This window comes from Lissotriton vulgaris, chromosome 7, assembly GCF_964263255.1.
Source record: "Lissotriton vulgaris chromosome 7, aLisVul1.2, whole genome shotgun sequence".
NCBI lineage: Eukaryota > Metazoa > Chordata > Amphibia > Caudata > Salamandridae > Lissotriton > Lissotriton vulgaris.
Window position 1 is genome coordinate 674354855 of NC_141695.1, and position 17745 is coordinate 674372599.

Sequence of the window (17745 nt, forward strand, 5' to 3'; positions counted from 1 at the left end):
TTTATAATGTCATTCTGAGTAACGCAATTAAAATACAGTGAGTAACCAGGAAAACTATTTCTCAGCAATTTAACTTATAAGCATTCTTTTCTCTAGGTCAGTGGTTCAAATTGAATCAAGCTCACGATAACAAACGCTTTCCGATTTTACTTGATGACGCTTTCTGGTTTTATGTGATGGAGCTTGCATAAATCATAGCAAGCAATTGCATACAATTTACAAGAAGAAAAGATAGAGGAGTGTTGTGTTTGAAGAATGGGTCTGACCAGTAGCGGATGGTGTCCGTAATAAAACACAAAAAAAACGTAACTTGCGCCCTTCAGCTTGCCGCTCTTCTGATCCTCTAAGCACAGGATCCCCTACAGCCAATCCAGACGCTGCTCTCATGGTGGTAATACCCATGAGAGCAGCATCGGGATTGGGTGCAGTGGGCTGGTTTTGCGATCCATCGGGGGCTCGGAGCCTCTGCCTGCTGTTGTTCTTAACCAAGCAACGGAGCAGGGTTGTAGAGATACCATAGCGCATGTCGGTTTGGCCTTCCTTAGATGGCCAGCTAAACCGACATGTGCTCTGACAGCAGTGCCCATCACTCCACCACCATTTCTAGCCGACACTTCCCTAAAGGAAAACATCAGTTGGGTGTTGTCCATGTAGGATATCACCTTGATACCAGTGTTGGCGATCAGTTTAGCCAGAGGAGCCAGATAGATATTAAATAGGAGAGGACTAAGGGCAGAGCCCTGGGGTACCCCCCATGTTAGCGGCTTGGCCTCAGAGGAGAAAGGGGGGGGGGAGAAAGACCTGCTGATCTCAGCCATCGAGAAAAGACGTGACCCAGTCCAGCACCGTCCCACGGATGCCAATTTTCCTAATCTGATCAAGCAGGATGGAATGAGACACCATGTCAAACGCTGCCGACAGGTCAAGCAGCACCAGCATGGACACTGCACCCCGCCAATCGAATGGCATCAGCCATTCCAATCAGAGCAGACTCGGTGCTGTAGCCGGCTCGAAAGCCAGACTGCAAATCATGCAGAAGCCCGTTAGGTTCAACCAAGGCAGCCAACTGCTGATGCGCTAATTTCTCTAAGATTTTTTGCCGGGAGGAGAGAGATGGGCCTTAAGTTAATGGCGATTTCTGGATCGGCATTCAGTTTCTTCAATATGGGGAGGAGAAATGACTATTTCCAGGCAGAAGGGAAAACCCCTAGCCTGAAAGAGGAATTCCAGATGGCATTAAGGTAGGGATTGAGCCATTCTGACAGCCCGCTGTATTGTCTAGATGGCAAGGGATCACTAGGTGACCCTGATTTGCATTTCTGCAGTTCAGCCACGGAGGCCTCAACAGAAATTGTGGCCAACTCAGAAAATACAGGCCAGGTCTTGCTAAGTCCATCCATAGCGTTCTCTTCCCTAAGAAGAAGGTCTACAGGGAAAGAGGCATAGATCAGAGATATTTTCTCCTCAAAGAAAATAGAAAGATTGTTTGACATATCCACAGAAGGAACCACAGGATGCTGAAGTGCCGTAGAGTTGGTGAAAGATTTCAACACCCTTAAAAACTTCCCTAGAGGAATTCCTAGCCCTGGCAATTTGATCGGTCAAGAAGTCTCTTCTCTTAATAATGAGAAGCTTGCGGTATTCTTTTAGAGCCGTTCTATAGTCAATTTTATCCTCCATGGTGTAGGATTACCCCCACTTGCGCTCCCGTCTTTTACAGACGCTTTTTATTGCCCTACTATCCTCTGTGAACCACGGAGCGAAGGGGGTAGATCTAGATGAGTTTGCAAGCTTCAGTGGCGCAACTTTAACCAGGGCCTGTGTAAACCAGATATTCAAATTAGAAATGTTGTCCTCAAGATTATTAGTGAGGAGGGGCTCCGAGACCTTGAGAAAAGGGGTTAAGTTATATATTAGATATTAGATTATATATTAGATTATATTAGAATTTTGGAGAACGACATCAAATACTGAATGATTACTGGATCTCCGTATCACAATTGGAATATTTACATTTACATTTGCTCTGATATCTTTGGCGTTTATTCAAGAAGTTCCATCACTCGTGCTTCTTGATATACGGAAATTAGCCATAGCCCTGAAGAAGTCGTTTGGTTTCAACACCAAGATGAAACACGTGTTGGCGGCTAGTGTGTGTTCATTTGAAGAAGACTGAAATAAATCAAGATGAAATGCGATGACTAATCGTCTTATTTGAATTGATGAACTATAAAATACATCTTGGAGCTCAGGCTATGCCCCTTGCTTTTAAGTTAGGATTTACACTGGTAAAACGCAATATAGTGATGAAGTCGGGAGAAGCTGAAAAACCATTATCAAAGACCTGGGAAAAGGACCTAGATAAATGTATGATAGCTGAAAAAGAGGTGTTCAAATCTAGAGGTTGTCCCAAGAAATGGGATAGGAAATGGGGCAAGTGGAATGTATACAGGGGTGATCTGTGTGTCTCTCGCCTACTACTGAAATAGAAATGACAGAGAACTGATGGAACAGACAAGATACAAGTGGCTGATTGCTAGTGATCAATTGTTAGCTATGTTTTGCGGACAATATTATTTGATTCTGTACTGATTGCTCCTATATCTGTGATGGATATGCTAAGGAGACCACAGAGACCTTACTCCAGTTACTCTGCAATTCCATCGAGCAAGAGGGAACCCTGGCCTTGGCTTTTAGGTGTAATTGGAAAGGGATCAAAAATTGATCCGACCAAATCACCGGGGAGGGCGTATCCACCGTACACTCCGGTAAGTTGGAGCAAATAAGGTCCAGTATATGGCCTGCTTTGTGCGTAGGAGAGGAGACCAGTTGGATCAGGTTAAAACCCACCATTGACAATATGCTATGAGAGCAGGCAGGATCATCAACATGAAGGTTTAGATCACCTAGAACTGTGAAATTGGAGTAGCGGGTTCTAGCCTTGGCGATATAGTCTGCCAGGATGGGGGTGAAACTATACCCACAGCCCGGGGGCCTATAAAGAAGGAGCCCCGCAAAAGATTCTGAGGAGGACAGATTTATGCAAAACTAAGTGGGTAGTTGATGTAACCCAGATGTCTTTGTGAATAATAGCCAGGCCACCCCCTGGTTTGTTATCTAGCCTTTTCGCACAGACTATACGATAGCCCTGAGGAATAGATAAGGCCACAGCCGGGTTAGAGTCTTCCCGCAAACACGTCTCCATCAGGAACATAAGATCCCAATTGTATCCACCAGGGATTGGTGAATGTCAAGTGCATGTTTTGGCAACGACCTGCAATTAATGAGGCAGGCTTTTAAGTCCCAGGGCATGAGGAGTTTTTAAGGGGAAAGCACGCGCCTCCTTATCCATCTGGGGGGTACTGCCGGGGATAAGGGAGAAACTGCAACAAGAGCAATAAAAGGGCCGAGGAGGACACTAAGCAGCAAGCACTTAATGCTAAAAGCTTATCTCTGTCCCACCTGCCCGGGCCTCCAAAAGAAATTTAGGCAGCATGACTGGCCCTGGATGCTGTCCGGACACGGACGGGCACACCCAGGCTTGCCTTAGGCCTGCCTTCAGCGTGCTGCCGGCGCGCCCGCTGCACAACTCCGCTGCGCGTCGGCTGCATTAACTCACTTTTAAAGGGAATGCAGTCCTGCTTTCTATAGACTAGAGCGTCACGCTCCTAAATGGTGGCACAGTGATGGCTCACCGGAAGTGGGTAAAACACCAGAAAGACCTTCTTCCTGTGAAAGACACTCCCTCCACACAAACAGCTGACTATCAGCAGCAGTGGACTAGGAAGCGGAGGGAGCAGCCCGAAACTGCAAACTGCAAGTAGGCACACCAGTTTAAATTCCCAGCAAGGGGGGTAGAGAAAATCAAAAACACACTGTTTAAAAGCAATTTAAACAGCGCACATGCGCTACAAATAGCACCTCAGCACAGTACTCAGCATCCAAACACAGGAGTAAAGTGCAGAGGAGCGATAGGTACGACCTGCAGCTTACTTGTCAATTAGGAGGCACTAAATAAGAAAGAAAATGAAGCCAATGAATAGTAAGAAAAGGTGGGCTCCAAGCCTTTTACTGTAAACAATACCCGTCACAAGCACAGCACATGCGCTGTGTAAGAGAGACCTAAAAAGCATGCGGCAGAATAGAAAACTAGACAGCCATTGCATTCAGCAGTGGGCTCCTATCAGTGGTTGAAGTGGGGGAAAAAAAGTAGGGGAACTGTGGGCGGAGACTCCGAGGGCAGGGATAACCCAAGGATTGGATCAGTGGGCGGAGTCAGAGGTGTGGCCAGAATCTGCCAAACATCCCAATTTTTAGTATTTGTTTGGCATTTCACCGACCAGTTACAGCTTATTGTGTTAATTAATTGAACCAATGGATACACTTAATTATTTAAGGTTTAATGGGAGTTATTGGCATTTAATACATTCACAAAGTTGGATATATTTCCAATCACACAATGTCTCAAATACGCTTAAAAGTGGAATCACAAGCCATTTGTCTTCAAGCCATGCAGTTTCACTCATTAGCACTTCTCCTCCCTTCTTCCACAAGAGCAGTTCAAACATGAATGGCAAAATATCCTAGTTTGCAAATGTTTTTTATATAATTATGGCTCTACCCTCTTTGCTACACAATACATCATCCACTGCATAATCTTAGTTTTAACTAATCATTTCTGTAGCTCAAACGAATAAAAAGTTACTAAAAAAACGTGACTTGAGTTGCTGCAAAGTAGACAGCCCTTTGCAAAGGTTGACTGATCACCTTTCTCACTGCTGCATTTGTATGTTATACTGTTACTAATGAGGCAGAATCTTTGCAGAGACTTAACATGTGTAAAAATGTCTAAATAATAAAGTATAAGAAATTATATTGCATTACACTGCAGACTTTTTTTTAGTTGCTTAATCTAGTCAACACTGCGGCATAATTTTGTCCCCCATTACTGCATAATTCCAGTGACTCTAGAGCAGGTGGCACATGTTAATAGTAGTTTTCCATGAAGCAGAGAGACTGTGATGTTTGCGAACTTAGTTTGGTGTACGTGCAAATCCTGCATTGACGATCCTTGGTGAGTTGCAGCTCCTCCTGCTGAAACAAGGCCAATGGAGGTACCAGTGGGTGAGACAGACTGGCCTCAGGGGCAGGGCCGGCTTTAGCGCTGGTGGCGCCCTGTGCAACAATGTTTGTTGGTGCTCCCATTGATCACCTACTCCTCGGACTCCCTCACTACCACCCTTTAACAGTCCCCATCAAGTCTCCGTAACCACCCTCTGGTATGAATGGCACTGTAAATCACATTAAATGCATCTGAGACAGTGTACGGTGTCAGAGCACTTTACATAATGCACACTACACAGAGACAATAAATCATATGTGTGTAAATCACTGTATAGGAAATAAACTAGAATACCCCTGCATACTCTAGAAAATATATACAGTAAATCGGTGTAGACTCTAGAGAGCAAGGACAAAGCCTATCAGTTGAACAATAATAACTGATATCTTTTCAAGTCTTTCATTTGTAGGTGGCGTCTTTAATGTTCATAACAAGAAAACCAGCCGACACGTGTTTCGTCGCGTGTGGGACAATCTTCCAGCGACTCCTCAGGGCTATTGACGCTGTGGGCAAGTGGTGGAAGTCGCTCTGTCGGTGATAATTCCGACCCGACAGGGCCCTGGACTTGTAGGTGGAGGTAGAGTAGTTGTATGTAAATCTTGCCAGTGGGACTATGGTGCCGGAATGATGAGCGAGTAAAACTATAGGACACTCTTAGATGTGTCAGGTAGTTGTTGTAAATCCAAGTTGTAAAGAACGTGTAAAAAGTTCGGCCCCACAGAGCAAGAATGGAAAGTTTCTTAGAAAACGTAACGAATTGGAGCTCGAGAACTGAAGGTGCGGATGTGCACGTTTGTAGCGTAGCGAGCAAAAGTAAACGGAATACTTCTTGACATTCCTATTTCTTCCTGACGTGTGTGTCCGTAGCGGTCAATCGCTCTGTGTACTCGCTCATCATTCCGGCACCATAGCCCCACTGGCAAGATTTACATACAACTACTCTACCTCCACCTACAAGTCCACGGCAAGCGCGGAGATACCCCTTCGGGGGTCGATTCAGGCGCTATATAAGAAACATAATAATAATTGAGTAATCCACCATTCTACCTGTGGTCTTAGCTCAGCCTCATCCCTCAAAACAGGAGGACGGGCTCCATCAGTTGGACCGCAAAAGGTCTTTTATCTTTTAGGTTGGTCGTACCAAGACCCAGATAGTGGTGATCAGCTTCTTGTGGGGTTTTCTAGAGCATAGAAAGGGAAGAATATACAGGAGAGGACCTTGTCGAGGTGGATAATCCTCTACATTAAGATTTGCAACTCACTGGCCAAGAAACATGCTCCCGAAGGTCTAAGAGCCCTTTCCACCTGAAATAAGGCTGCTGCTGCTACTGCATTGGCATGCCGAGTGTCTGTCCTCGACATCTGCCACAACTTGGGCATCATTGCATACAATCACAAAGCACTAGTGGCTTGACAGCCAAGTCAGGCAGGATGGACATTTCAACCACTGGGTCTTGCAAGACCTTTTGGTCTAAGTTCACCATGAAGACTTTCTACCTTGGGGAGGTACTGCTTTGGTGCCTATTCTAAGGTGAGGAATCTGATGTTAGAAGTATTCATCAGAAGAATAGGTTATTTACCTTCAGTAACACTCTTTTTGGTGGATACTCAATGTAACTGCAGATTGGGCACCACCCTAACACCTCCCCTTCTTTTTAGTGCCCTCAGTTAAATATCGGGAATATTCCCAAGTTAGTGTTCAGCACATTGTTACCAACAATTGTTTACACTCTGCATCTAAGGACGCACAAAAGTACAAATAAAAAGCTGGCATCAGTGCTCATGGGGTAGCGCATATATGCATCTCTGCACTCTCACTTCCGGCGCGGTTTTAAGCCAGTGCGTCCCGCACAATGCCACCTAGCAGTGCACGGGAGCACTGCAGTAAAAATTATTCCTGATATAGTCTGGTGCAGAGGAATATCTGAAAGTGAAGAATCTGCAATTATATTATACACCAGAAAGGGCATAGCAAGTAGCTTGTACTTCTCTGCATGAACATTTCATCTGTTGGTTATTTGCTATAATCCGACAAGGTGGCATAACAATTTTGCACACAGGTTTAGATCATTCCATTTACATTCAACCTTGTCGACAAAATTCTCAAGGTTATTTGTAAATCGTCACCTGCATTTACACTCTTGGATGGGTAGCAAATCACAACTTTTTTGAATTCACAAAGCCCTCCACAAGTACACTAGCAAACATGTGGCAGTTGCAACTTTTCATGTGTACTCCTTAAAACCTTGTGAGTTCCATTTTCTCATATGAACATTTATTTTTTCAGGTGCCTGATTTCAAAGTAAATTCATTTTGACATTTCACAACATGAAAAGCTGCATGATGTCTTATTTTGGTATATCTGTTTTCACATAAGTGAAATAGTTTTCCTCTATACAAGACCAGAGGTTCTTTTTATGCTGAGCCCAGCCCAGCCCAGACTTAAGTTAGGATTTTGTCTTAAGTCTGTCTTAAGTCTGTTTTAAGACAAAATCCTAACTTCTGTGAATACCAAAAGTAGTAGGTTTAGGATTTTGTCTTAAGTTAGTTCTGTGAATCGGGCCCCTCAAGCTTAAGCTAGCTTAGATTTAGGCTTCCACATCCTTGAAATGGCCCAACGCACTACCCTTGGCATTGTTGTCCATTTGATCAGTGGCACATTCATGATCTGGCCTTACACCGTATGAGGTGGTATTTGGAAGGCCTATGAATATTTGGGGAATTCCTAAGCCATGCCCCATACATGATGTACCTTGTGTCTTGATGAATGACTACCTGTCACAGTTAACTGACAGCTTGATTTCTATTCATCAACAGGTTCGAGAAGCCCTTCCTGACAGGTCAAAAGGTGAAGGTCATGAACTACGGCCCGGTGATCATGTGATGATCCGGTCCTTCCAGAGATTGAGCAGCTTGGAGCCTAGGTGGCGCGGCCCAGAGCAGGTCCTCCTGGCGACCAGAATTGCAGTCCGAGTGATGAACAGGAGGAACTGGGTGCATTCTACCCACTATAAGAAGGTGCCATCTACTCTGGTGGAACCTGCTGCCCTGATCGACCATCGAGACATCCTGGATACAGAGAGAGGCCAAACCATATCACCTGAAGAACCTGAGTAAGTCTTCCCGGACCATACGATCCCGGATGCATCTCAATATCAACTACGGCCCCAGAAAGAAATGTCATTGTTGAAAAAGACTGGTTGAGCAACCGTCCTGGGTTAGTAAGAAACTGAGCTGAAGAATGGGGGGGGGTCTTTTGTGTAGTGACACCAGTCTTAACCCTCAGTAAAGAAACCAACGGCTGCCCAGGACTTTAAAGCTCCAACTGCTTTGTTACTTCAACAACGAGATGAATATGCCTACGGAGAAGACATCAACTGTTGCGAGGATTTGAGATAAGAGGATTATGTGTATTGTTGGGTTCACTGTCACTGTGATCACTATGGCAGTGATAACTTGGGTTGTAGAGGAAGTGGCTCTTGCTCGACGAACGCTGATTGCCGCTACTCCAGCACCCATTGAACACCACTATTTTACTCTCCCTTATCATGAGCATAGACAGTCTTATCGGAACAACACGCTCATTCAGATGTTGCACCACACACACAATGCTACGAACATTACTAACTCATCAGAAAAAGGGAGGAACACCATTCATTCCTCTTCCCTTTTCTCACAATGGTTCTTGTCAAGCCTGGTTTGCACTTTTATTGGCTTCTGAAGTGGCTAATATTACTGATATGGGTGTAGGGAGATTAAATTACTATCTTAATAAAGCATGTTATCCTGATGAGGAATGCGATCCGCAAGCTAAAGGGACTAAATGGGAGATGGAGGAGTACAGACGAGAAAATGCTTCTACACATTATGTTTACCCATAATACTCGAATTGCAAAGGGTAAAGGACCATTTGTTATAGCTGTAACTAGACTAGAGTACGAGCAGATTTATGTGCGAGTAGTGGTGGGAAAACTCCAGTGGGAAAACATTGCTGGTAACAATAATAGTAGCTTCACATCTTCACATAACACCTATTTTATATGTGGAAATAAGGGATACTACCATCTACCTGTTGGATGGTCTGGAGTTTGCTGTGTGTCCTTTCTGTTTCCACCTTTATTTGTGGCTCCTGCACGGTATCACAAAGACTCAAAACTGTTTAATTACATTTCCAAAAACAGATTTAAGAGGACAGTAAATCACGACGAGGTGGATCAGACTGACACTGCACTGCAGCAATATGTTGATTTTAATTTGGGGCTGTTGTTGTTTGTTGGTGTTGCCTTGAACAGTAGGAAAATCAGACGTTTGACAAGGGTTGTAGAAGCTGTGACCAACCAGACAGCTATGTCACTTGGAAACATTACAGAGGAACTACAGATTGCAAGGATTGTGACGCTCCAAAACCGTATGGTCCTGGACATGTTTTGGCTGACGTGGTGGTGCATGTCGCATCATCGGAAGTAGTTGCTGCATGTACATTCCAGATCATGCCCCATCAGTTTTTGATGCAATATCCAAACTACACAAAATAGCTGCTGAGATTCACCCTGATACCGGAACATGGACTTTGACCGGTTGGCTATCGACACGGTTTACCACCTGGGTCTGGTTTTTGTTGACTATGAGGCTGTGGAGTCTGCTGAAAACATGGCCTACTTCAGCCCCAAAAAGAAGACAGAAATAACTGTGGATGCCAGCCCTGTGGGGCTAGGGGCAATTCTAGCACAGTATGACAGAGATGAAGATCAACTTCACGTAGTAGCGTATGCCAGTAGGAGTCTCACAGACACGGAGAGGGCATACTCCCAGGAAGAAAAGGAAAGTTTAGCTGTTGTCTAGGCCTGTGAACATTTCCACATTTTTATCTTCAGAAAGCATTTCACCTTGGTCACTGACCATCAAGCTCAGATCACAATTTTTGGACACCCTCGAGCCAAAATGCCGCCACGAATAGAGAGATGGGGCCTCAGGTTACAAGAATACACGTACACCATTGTATACAAGCCAGGGAAAGCTGCAAACCCTGCCGACTACATGTCCAGACACCCCATCAGGACCAACAAATCCAAACGGTCGATTGCGGACGAATATATCAATTTCGTTGTAGATCAGGGCAGACCCCCTGCTGTTCTGCTGGAAGCAATATGTGAGTCCACTCAGACCGACGACACCGCGCAGGAAGTAAAACATCGCATACAGACCAATAGCTGGCGACATTCAAAAACTAAGGGACAAGGTGACCAAGAGATGTCTGCATTCAAACACGTCCATGATGAACTGTCAATAGCGACAAATGATCTCATCCTAAGAGACACTCGAATTGTGATTCCCAGACAGTTAAGACAAGGGTTAACAATTTAGCACATGAAGGATACAGGGGCATAGTAGCCACGAAAAGAGCGCTCCGAGAGCGGATCTGGTTTCCGACACTGGATCTAATGGTGAAAACAACGTTGAAGGACTGCCCACAATGTCAGCTAGTGAGCCGCCCAGATCCCCCTGCACCGCTGCAAATGTCTCCACTGCCGGATGGCATCTGGAAACACATTGCCATTGATTTCTTTGGGCCGTTCAAGTCGGGACAATATGTCCTGGTCATCATGGACGAATATTCCAGATTCCCCATTGCACAACTGTGCACATCCACCAAAGCCTCCAGCGTCATACCAATTCTCGATGAAGTCTTCGCTGCGTGGGGCATTCCTCAAGTGGTAAAATATGACAATGGGCCCCCATTCAACAGCCACGACTTCGCCGAGTTTGCTCAACACCTAAACTTTAAACACCGGATAATCACACTACTCTGGCCACAGGCAAATGGAATTGTTTAACGATTCATGGCCATGGTAAAGAAAGCCATTCAGCAAGCGGATCTCACTCGCAAGAGCATCCAGACAGCGCTCAATTAAGTACTACGTGCATACCGAAACACGCCCCACTCCACCACGGGCAAATGTCCGGCCACCCTAATGCTAGGCCATTCAGTGCGCACCAGACTGCCCATGATGAATGTCCCGGTGGGTGAACCATATCAGGACTCCAACCACGAGGAAATTGTGGCCATGGACAGGCTAAAGAAAGAAAAGATGAAGGGATATGCGGATGAACGTCGACATGCCTCTCATGCTGAAATTCGGGAAGGAGACTGGGTGTTGGCACGGCAAGAGCAGCACAGAAAGACTGACTGCAATTTTCATGAGACTTCGTTGAAAGTTGTGAGACAGCAAGGAACTATGATCACCACGGAAACAGACAGAAGTTGAGTCACCAGGAATGTGACAAACTTTAAGAAGTGCAGCCCTAGCGTAAAAGAACTATTGACTGAATCATTAGTCGAGGACAATGAACAAGAGACACCGCTCAGCAGCAGTCAGGTATTGATGGGAACTCCTGATGAGCACGAGCGAGATATCCCTGATCCTCAGTCGCGCCCCAAGCGGGCCATTAGAAAACCGTCTCGCCTCATTGAAGAACTTTAAGTGGCGATCTTCCGCGACGTGAAAGCAAAGGGTGCTGATACATTGCTGTGTTTTGTTTTTATTTACAGAGGGGGGAGATGTAATGATGGATGCACATACATTGGACACTAGGACCTGCCCGAGGGAGAACGAGGGCGGGCGGATAGGGAGGAGCCAAGGGCTGGGGACGGCAGTTAGCCGATGACCCAGGAGGATGAAGGACGTGAAATAAAGAAGCTCCTGCATAACACCCTGTGTCCGTGTCTCTGTATACATAAGGACACTACAGTGGGGATATACTGGATTCCGAATTAACAAGATACGATGATCATTCTGGGCCACATCTGGTAGATTTTCTAAGCCCCTGAAATGTCTATGTTCCTTTATGGGAATAAAAAAACAGGCAGCTGTCTGCTATTCTTGTTTTGTATCTTGGAATAATTATTAGCTTTCCAAATGCAGAATAATTTATAGCAGTATAGTGCCATGAAATTAAACCTTACTTGGTTTGGATTATTCTGTAACACATTTTTTTAACAAATACTGTTCTATTTCCTTAGGGAATGCCTTCATCTGAATATTTAAACGTGCTGCTCTACCAGTAAATTCTGTTTAAATGTTGTGCTCTTCCGCGAATATAACAGCTATGGTTATTAAGAGAAATTCTGGCCAGATTTTAGGCAAATACATTAATAAACCATCCATAAAAAAATAATTTCAATAAAGTAACTTAAATTAACCTTTTTAATGATATAATGATTAGAGGGCAGGCACCACCTAGTTCCTGGGGGGAAGCCAATATAACCTTAATACTAAAAACAGGCAAGGACCCAGCCGAATGTGGATCATATCGCCCAATCTCGCTTCTCAATAATGATTACAAGATTTTTACCTCAATTTTGGCCGCAAGATTGGGAAGCGAGATTGGGTCGATCATTCACCCTGATCAAAAGGGATTTATCAGAGGCCGGCAACTTACCGACTTAACCTACGATTTGGTGGGAGCCACGGACATCGCCTCAACTTTTGGCCTACCCCTGGCCATTATGACCCTCGACGCCACAAAAGCGTTCGACAGGGTAGATTGGGCATACTTGAACGCAATAATGATAAAATTCCATCTGGGGCCGTACTTTTGCAGTGCCATAGGCTTACTATATAATAACCCTAGAGCATCACTATTGATAAATGGTGCACAAACAACTCCTTTTAAAATTAGCAGAGGAACTAGGCAGGGTTGCCCCTTATCCCCCCTTCTCTTTAATTTATATGTAGAACCGTTTGCACAGTCTATTAGGGAGGATACCAACATTCCACACTTTACTTTTTCGGGCTGGGAAACGAAGATCGGCCTTTATGCCGACGATATACTTATCTACACAACGGATCCTGCGGTGGCATTCACCATAATTATAAAAAAAGCGGAGAATTTTGGAAAATTCTCGGGGTACGAAATGAATGCAGGGAAAACGGATATTATGGTTTGGAATATTCATAATCTTCAACTCCCGGTAAAATCCTCAATGAGGTACTTGGGAATTACAATAACTAAAGAGCTAGAAAACTTAGCTCAAAACAACTTAGCACGTATCTCCCGAGAATCCCAAACTTTGATGAAAGCCTGGTCTTTCCTCCCGCTTACCATCTACGGGAGAACTAGCTTGATAAAAATGAGTATTCTCCCGAAATGTACATTTATCTTTAATTCCATCCCGCTAGTTTTTGATACCAAGCAGCTTGCAAAATGTCAGCAAAACATTAACTCATTTATCTGGGGATATAAATCCAGCAGATTAGCTTGGAAAAAATTGAGAAGGAGAAGAGAAAAAGGGGGGCTTGCATTGCCAGACCTGGAATATTACGCCTGGGCATTTCATCTGTCCCACTCAAAGATGTTACTTAAGATCCCCTGGGAAAATGCACATGGGTTTATGTACAAGGCAATGCTATTGGGTTCAGACCTACCAGTGAACGGCTTTCTCTTCAAGTTCGGCCACCAGAAGTTTTAAAAAAAATTAGATTAAAGACACTATTGAGCAGTTTAAAAGAATGGTCTCAAATAAAATCTAAGGCGGGGATAGGATATCTATCTGAACATGCCCCGATTTGGGACTTACCTGGACTAGCATCACAAGAAGTTAACACAGCCAAAAGAGTCCTACTAGACGCAGGTATTATAAAGTGGGGTGATTTGCTGGTAGAAAGATCAATCATTGACTGGGATATTTTCAAGCTTAAGGTAACATCGTCTCTCTCTTGGTTAGTATACCTACAAATAGGACGTTGGATTCAGACTCAAATTAAGAAGAAAGGAATGATGGGAGAGGAGAGTCCTTTAGAAAATATCCTAGTTGACAGACCGGCGGGAAAAAAGGAAGTTGCACTTTTCTATTGGCATATCATAGAGGATGGAGAGTGAGATCTCAACCTCCCGGAAAAACTTTGGGGCGCGGAGGGAGAACTAGATATGGAGGACATTTGGGAGGAATCTTTTACCCTTCTCTATAAAATCATTAAGCCAGCATGGTTGAGGCGCAACCACTTCTTCACACTTCACAGAGCATATTATTCTCCTAAACGGTTGTCGAAATTTCAATCCGGGAAGTGTTGCTGCAAATGTTCTTTACCAGCAGCCTCAGATCTTCATATGTTTTGTGAGTGTCCGAACATTGTTACCTTTTGGCACGAAGTCAGAACAACTCTTGAATCCATTCTTGGAGTATCTATCCCGTGCTCATGGTCTTTAATCATTTTCGGTCTAAATGACAACATCAAGGGTTTAAAGAGAGATTTTCTGTTTTATGCCATCTTATTGGCTAGAAGAGAAATCTGCAAAAATTGGGTTAACATTAACCCTCCAACACATGCAGAGTGGCTGTCTTCAATATATGCAACATCAACGCTGGATCTAGCGAGATCATGTAGCCTTCGATCTCTTAGATTTTGGGACTTCTTGATCGATTGGAGAAGGGACAGTTAGCCAACCAGGGTTTTTTTTTCTTTTTTCTTCCCCGGGTCTGATGATTAGGCCTAAAATCTCTCTGTCCACAAGGGAGGTACCGTACAGCTACTGGACAACTGACCGAACTGGTCCGAAGGGAGTATGTCCGTCCAAGCTCTGCTGGTGACATTGGAACTGACTCTCTGGGCACCTGGAGCTCAGTACTGGGCTTCTAGGGGCTACAGGGGGGTCGGGCCTTGTGTCTGTGCGGACAGGAGCACAGTTGGATCGACTTTATGGCTAATGAGGACAAAAATAAATAAAAATAAAAAAATAAAAAATAAAGTAACTTAAATTCTCATTCTATAAAGAAATCCAATCTCAGTGCCTGCAGACCTGTCAAAAAAAGAAGCCACCTAATAACCTGCCTGAGACACTCTTATCCCTTTGTATTTGGCTCTGTTGACTAATCACCAGCTACCTAACACATTTCCATTGCAAGTGCATCTGCCACACAAAAAAGCACACAACCAGCCAACAAATACTCCCTAAATAACTATAATACTCTCGTTAGAACGAACCAGAGATCCTACAACTTTTCTCGAAGCACAAATGTTGTTCTCCTAGCACAAATACCCAACTTATTTTGAAAGGAGTTACCCTCTGTATTCAAAACTCGCTTGCTGGCACACCAGAGAAGAGGTAACACAGGCTCATGCATGAAACAACTACAAACCCAACTAATAATGCAGACCTATGCTTCATACTAACAACTGAGCACCACTTGACCTAACCATAAACTGCAAAGTCAACTGAACATGTTCAAGAACAGCACCTCTGGTTTGTTACTTTGCAACAAATGCCCGTTTCTTTCGTAGTGCACACTATAGCAAAAGTGATACATGTATGTAATTAGGTTTCACTATCCACCACATTATTAGACTCTACAAATCAGTTGAATCATCATCATTGCACATAACAAATAAAATAAGATATTGATTTTATGTATGTGTGAAGCATTTATTCAGAGTATACTACCAGATAGCATATCCTCACCTGAAGCATTTATCGTGCAATAGTGCTTCAGATGGGGAAACCTCGCTCACTGGATTTGCCTGAGCACCGTTGGAGGCTCACTCGACTTTGCTGCCTGACATCGTAGGATTTCCCTGGAAGAACCCACGACTTGCCGGACCCGCTGCGCGGGTCCCGCTGCGCCCGAAGACACCCTCTGGGGCGCTGGGAGGGGAGCTCTACATCTTCAAACTACTTTGTCCACCGGCAGGGCTGCGAGCAGCCTAGCAGGGACTCCATTGTCCAGGAGTCCCTGCGTGCTACACCTGTGGCCGCTCTCCCTGCCGGCTACGCCCCCTGACTGCTGGTGAAAAGTGCTTTGTTTCCTCTTCCCAGCGGGAAACCTCGTTCACTGGATTTGCCTGAGCACCGTTGGAGGCTCACTCGACTTTGCTGCCTGACATCGTAGGATTTCCCTGGAAGAACCCACGACTTGCCAGGCCCGCTGCGCGGGTCCCGCTGCGCCCGAAGAGACCCTGTGGGGCGCTGGGAGGGGAGCTCTACATCTTCAAACTACTTTGTCCACCGGCAGGGCTGCGAGCAGCCTAGCAGGGACTCCATTGTCCAGGAGTCCCTGCGTGCTACACCTGTGTCCGCTCTCCCTGCCAGCTACGCCCCCTGACTGCTGGTGAAAAGTGCTTCGTTTCCTCTACCCAGCGGGAAACCTCGTTCACTGGATTTGCCTGAGCACCGTTGGAGGCTCACTCGACTTTGCTGCCTGACATCGTAGGATTTCCCTGGAAGAACCCACGACTTGCCGGGCCCGCTGCGCGGGTCCCGCTGCGCCCGAAGAGACCCTGTGGGGCGCTGGGAGGGGAGCTCTACATCTTCAAACTACTTTGTCCACCGGCAGGGCTGCGAGCAGCCTAGCAGGGACTCCATTGTCCAGGAGTCCCTGCGTGCTACACCTGTGGCCGCTCTCCCTGCCGGCTACGCCCCCTGCCCTGTCCTAACCCTACTTTACAGTGCGGAGTAACCGCTGCACGGTAGCGCGCGGGAGCGACCGGTGCGAGGACCGGGGAAAGAGCGGGCCGTTTGAGGCCGTTCGAGTACGGCAGAGTCCGGCCCAGGCCCACCCCCCCTGGCTGTTTTTGATGTCACTAAGGTAGGCGGTCTACCTTACCTTACTTTACAATCTCTCGATACTTGGTACTGTGGGGACGGACATAAGTAACATTAACCGACAGTGTGGTTTTGTATTTAACCTACATCCCACCATGCCCTTACGGTCAGGTAAAGAACGCACAGTCCAAATCCAAACTACCAAGGGAGTCGTATCAGGCCCACTAGACGCTTTCATCACACGGGCCACGGGGATATTGGAGAAGGAAATTGCGATGGTGGAAAAAAGACTCTTGCTTGACCTTATTAGTGGAAAGCGCTCATCGCTGGGCGGACTAGCTACCACCACCAGCTCTGTAGCACACGCTGCTTTCGATTGTGTACAATCTATTACCACGGATGCTATTGTTCATCTTAGCGTGGGGGAGAGCCCAACTGTTCGCATTCTGGAGGAAGATGCGTACAGCCTAGATGACTCACAAGCTAGCCAGGGGGATGATTCACAGGCTAGTGTGGGACCCGAACCCAGTCAGATACCTGGGTATTTACCCCTCAATGTCTCAAACACTGTTGTTCCCATAGATCCCCCAAGTACAGACATTACTTCTAGAAAGAGAAAACAAGACTCAAGACTCTCGGGGGGCAGAGAACGTAAGATCCCAAAAACAAAAGATACAACAGACAATGGGGGCCAGGGCTCTGGGCATCCTTTAGATATCCAAACTCCTTCTGTATTTCCTAATGTGTTGTGCCCGTCCCTTACCACCTTGGGCTCCTCGAACCCCTGTCCATTGTGCCTTAACAGTGATGAAATCTTGTTAGTAAAAATGGAGGCCATGTTTAAAACCCTACTACTACCCGTCCTGGAACGGACCAGGTTAATGACCTCGAAAATAGACAGCATGGAGGCTGTAGTGAGCTCAAACCAGGCCATGTTACAAAAATTAACCGGCACCAGTCCTATAGGAGTTATTAAAACACAAATAGCCCTGAAGACCTCAAGCACAAATAATATTTCTACTGGCAACCCTGCCCCTAACAAAACATCAGGGGTAGACACCAATATGACTAAAGGGGGGGGGGGA

At 45.5% G+C, this 17745-nt stretch overlaps 1 protein-coding gene across 3 annotated transcripts in view; it reads right to left on the minus strand.

Annotated features, from left to right (window-relative positions):
- TRIM25 (tripartite motif containing 25) overlaps positions 1 to 17745 on the minus strand; it is a 461778-nt gene that overhangs the window by 92934 nt on the left and 351099 nt on the right. The window lies entirely within an intron of this gene.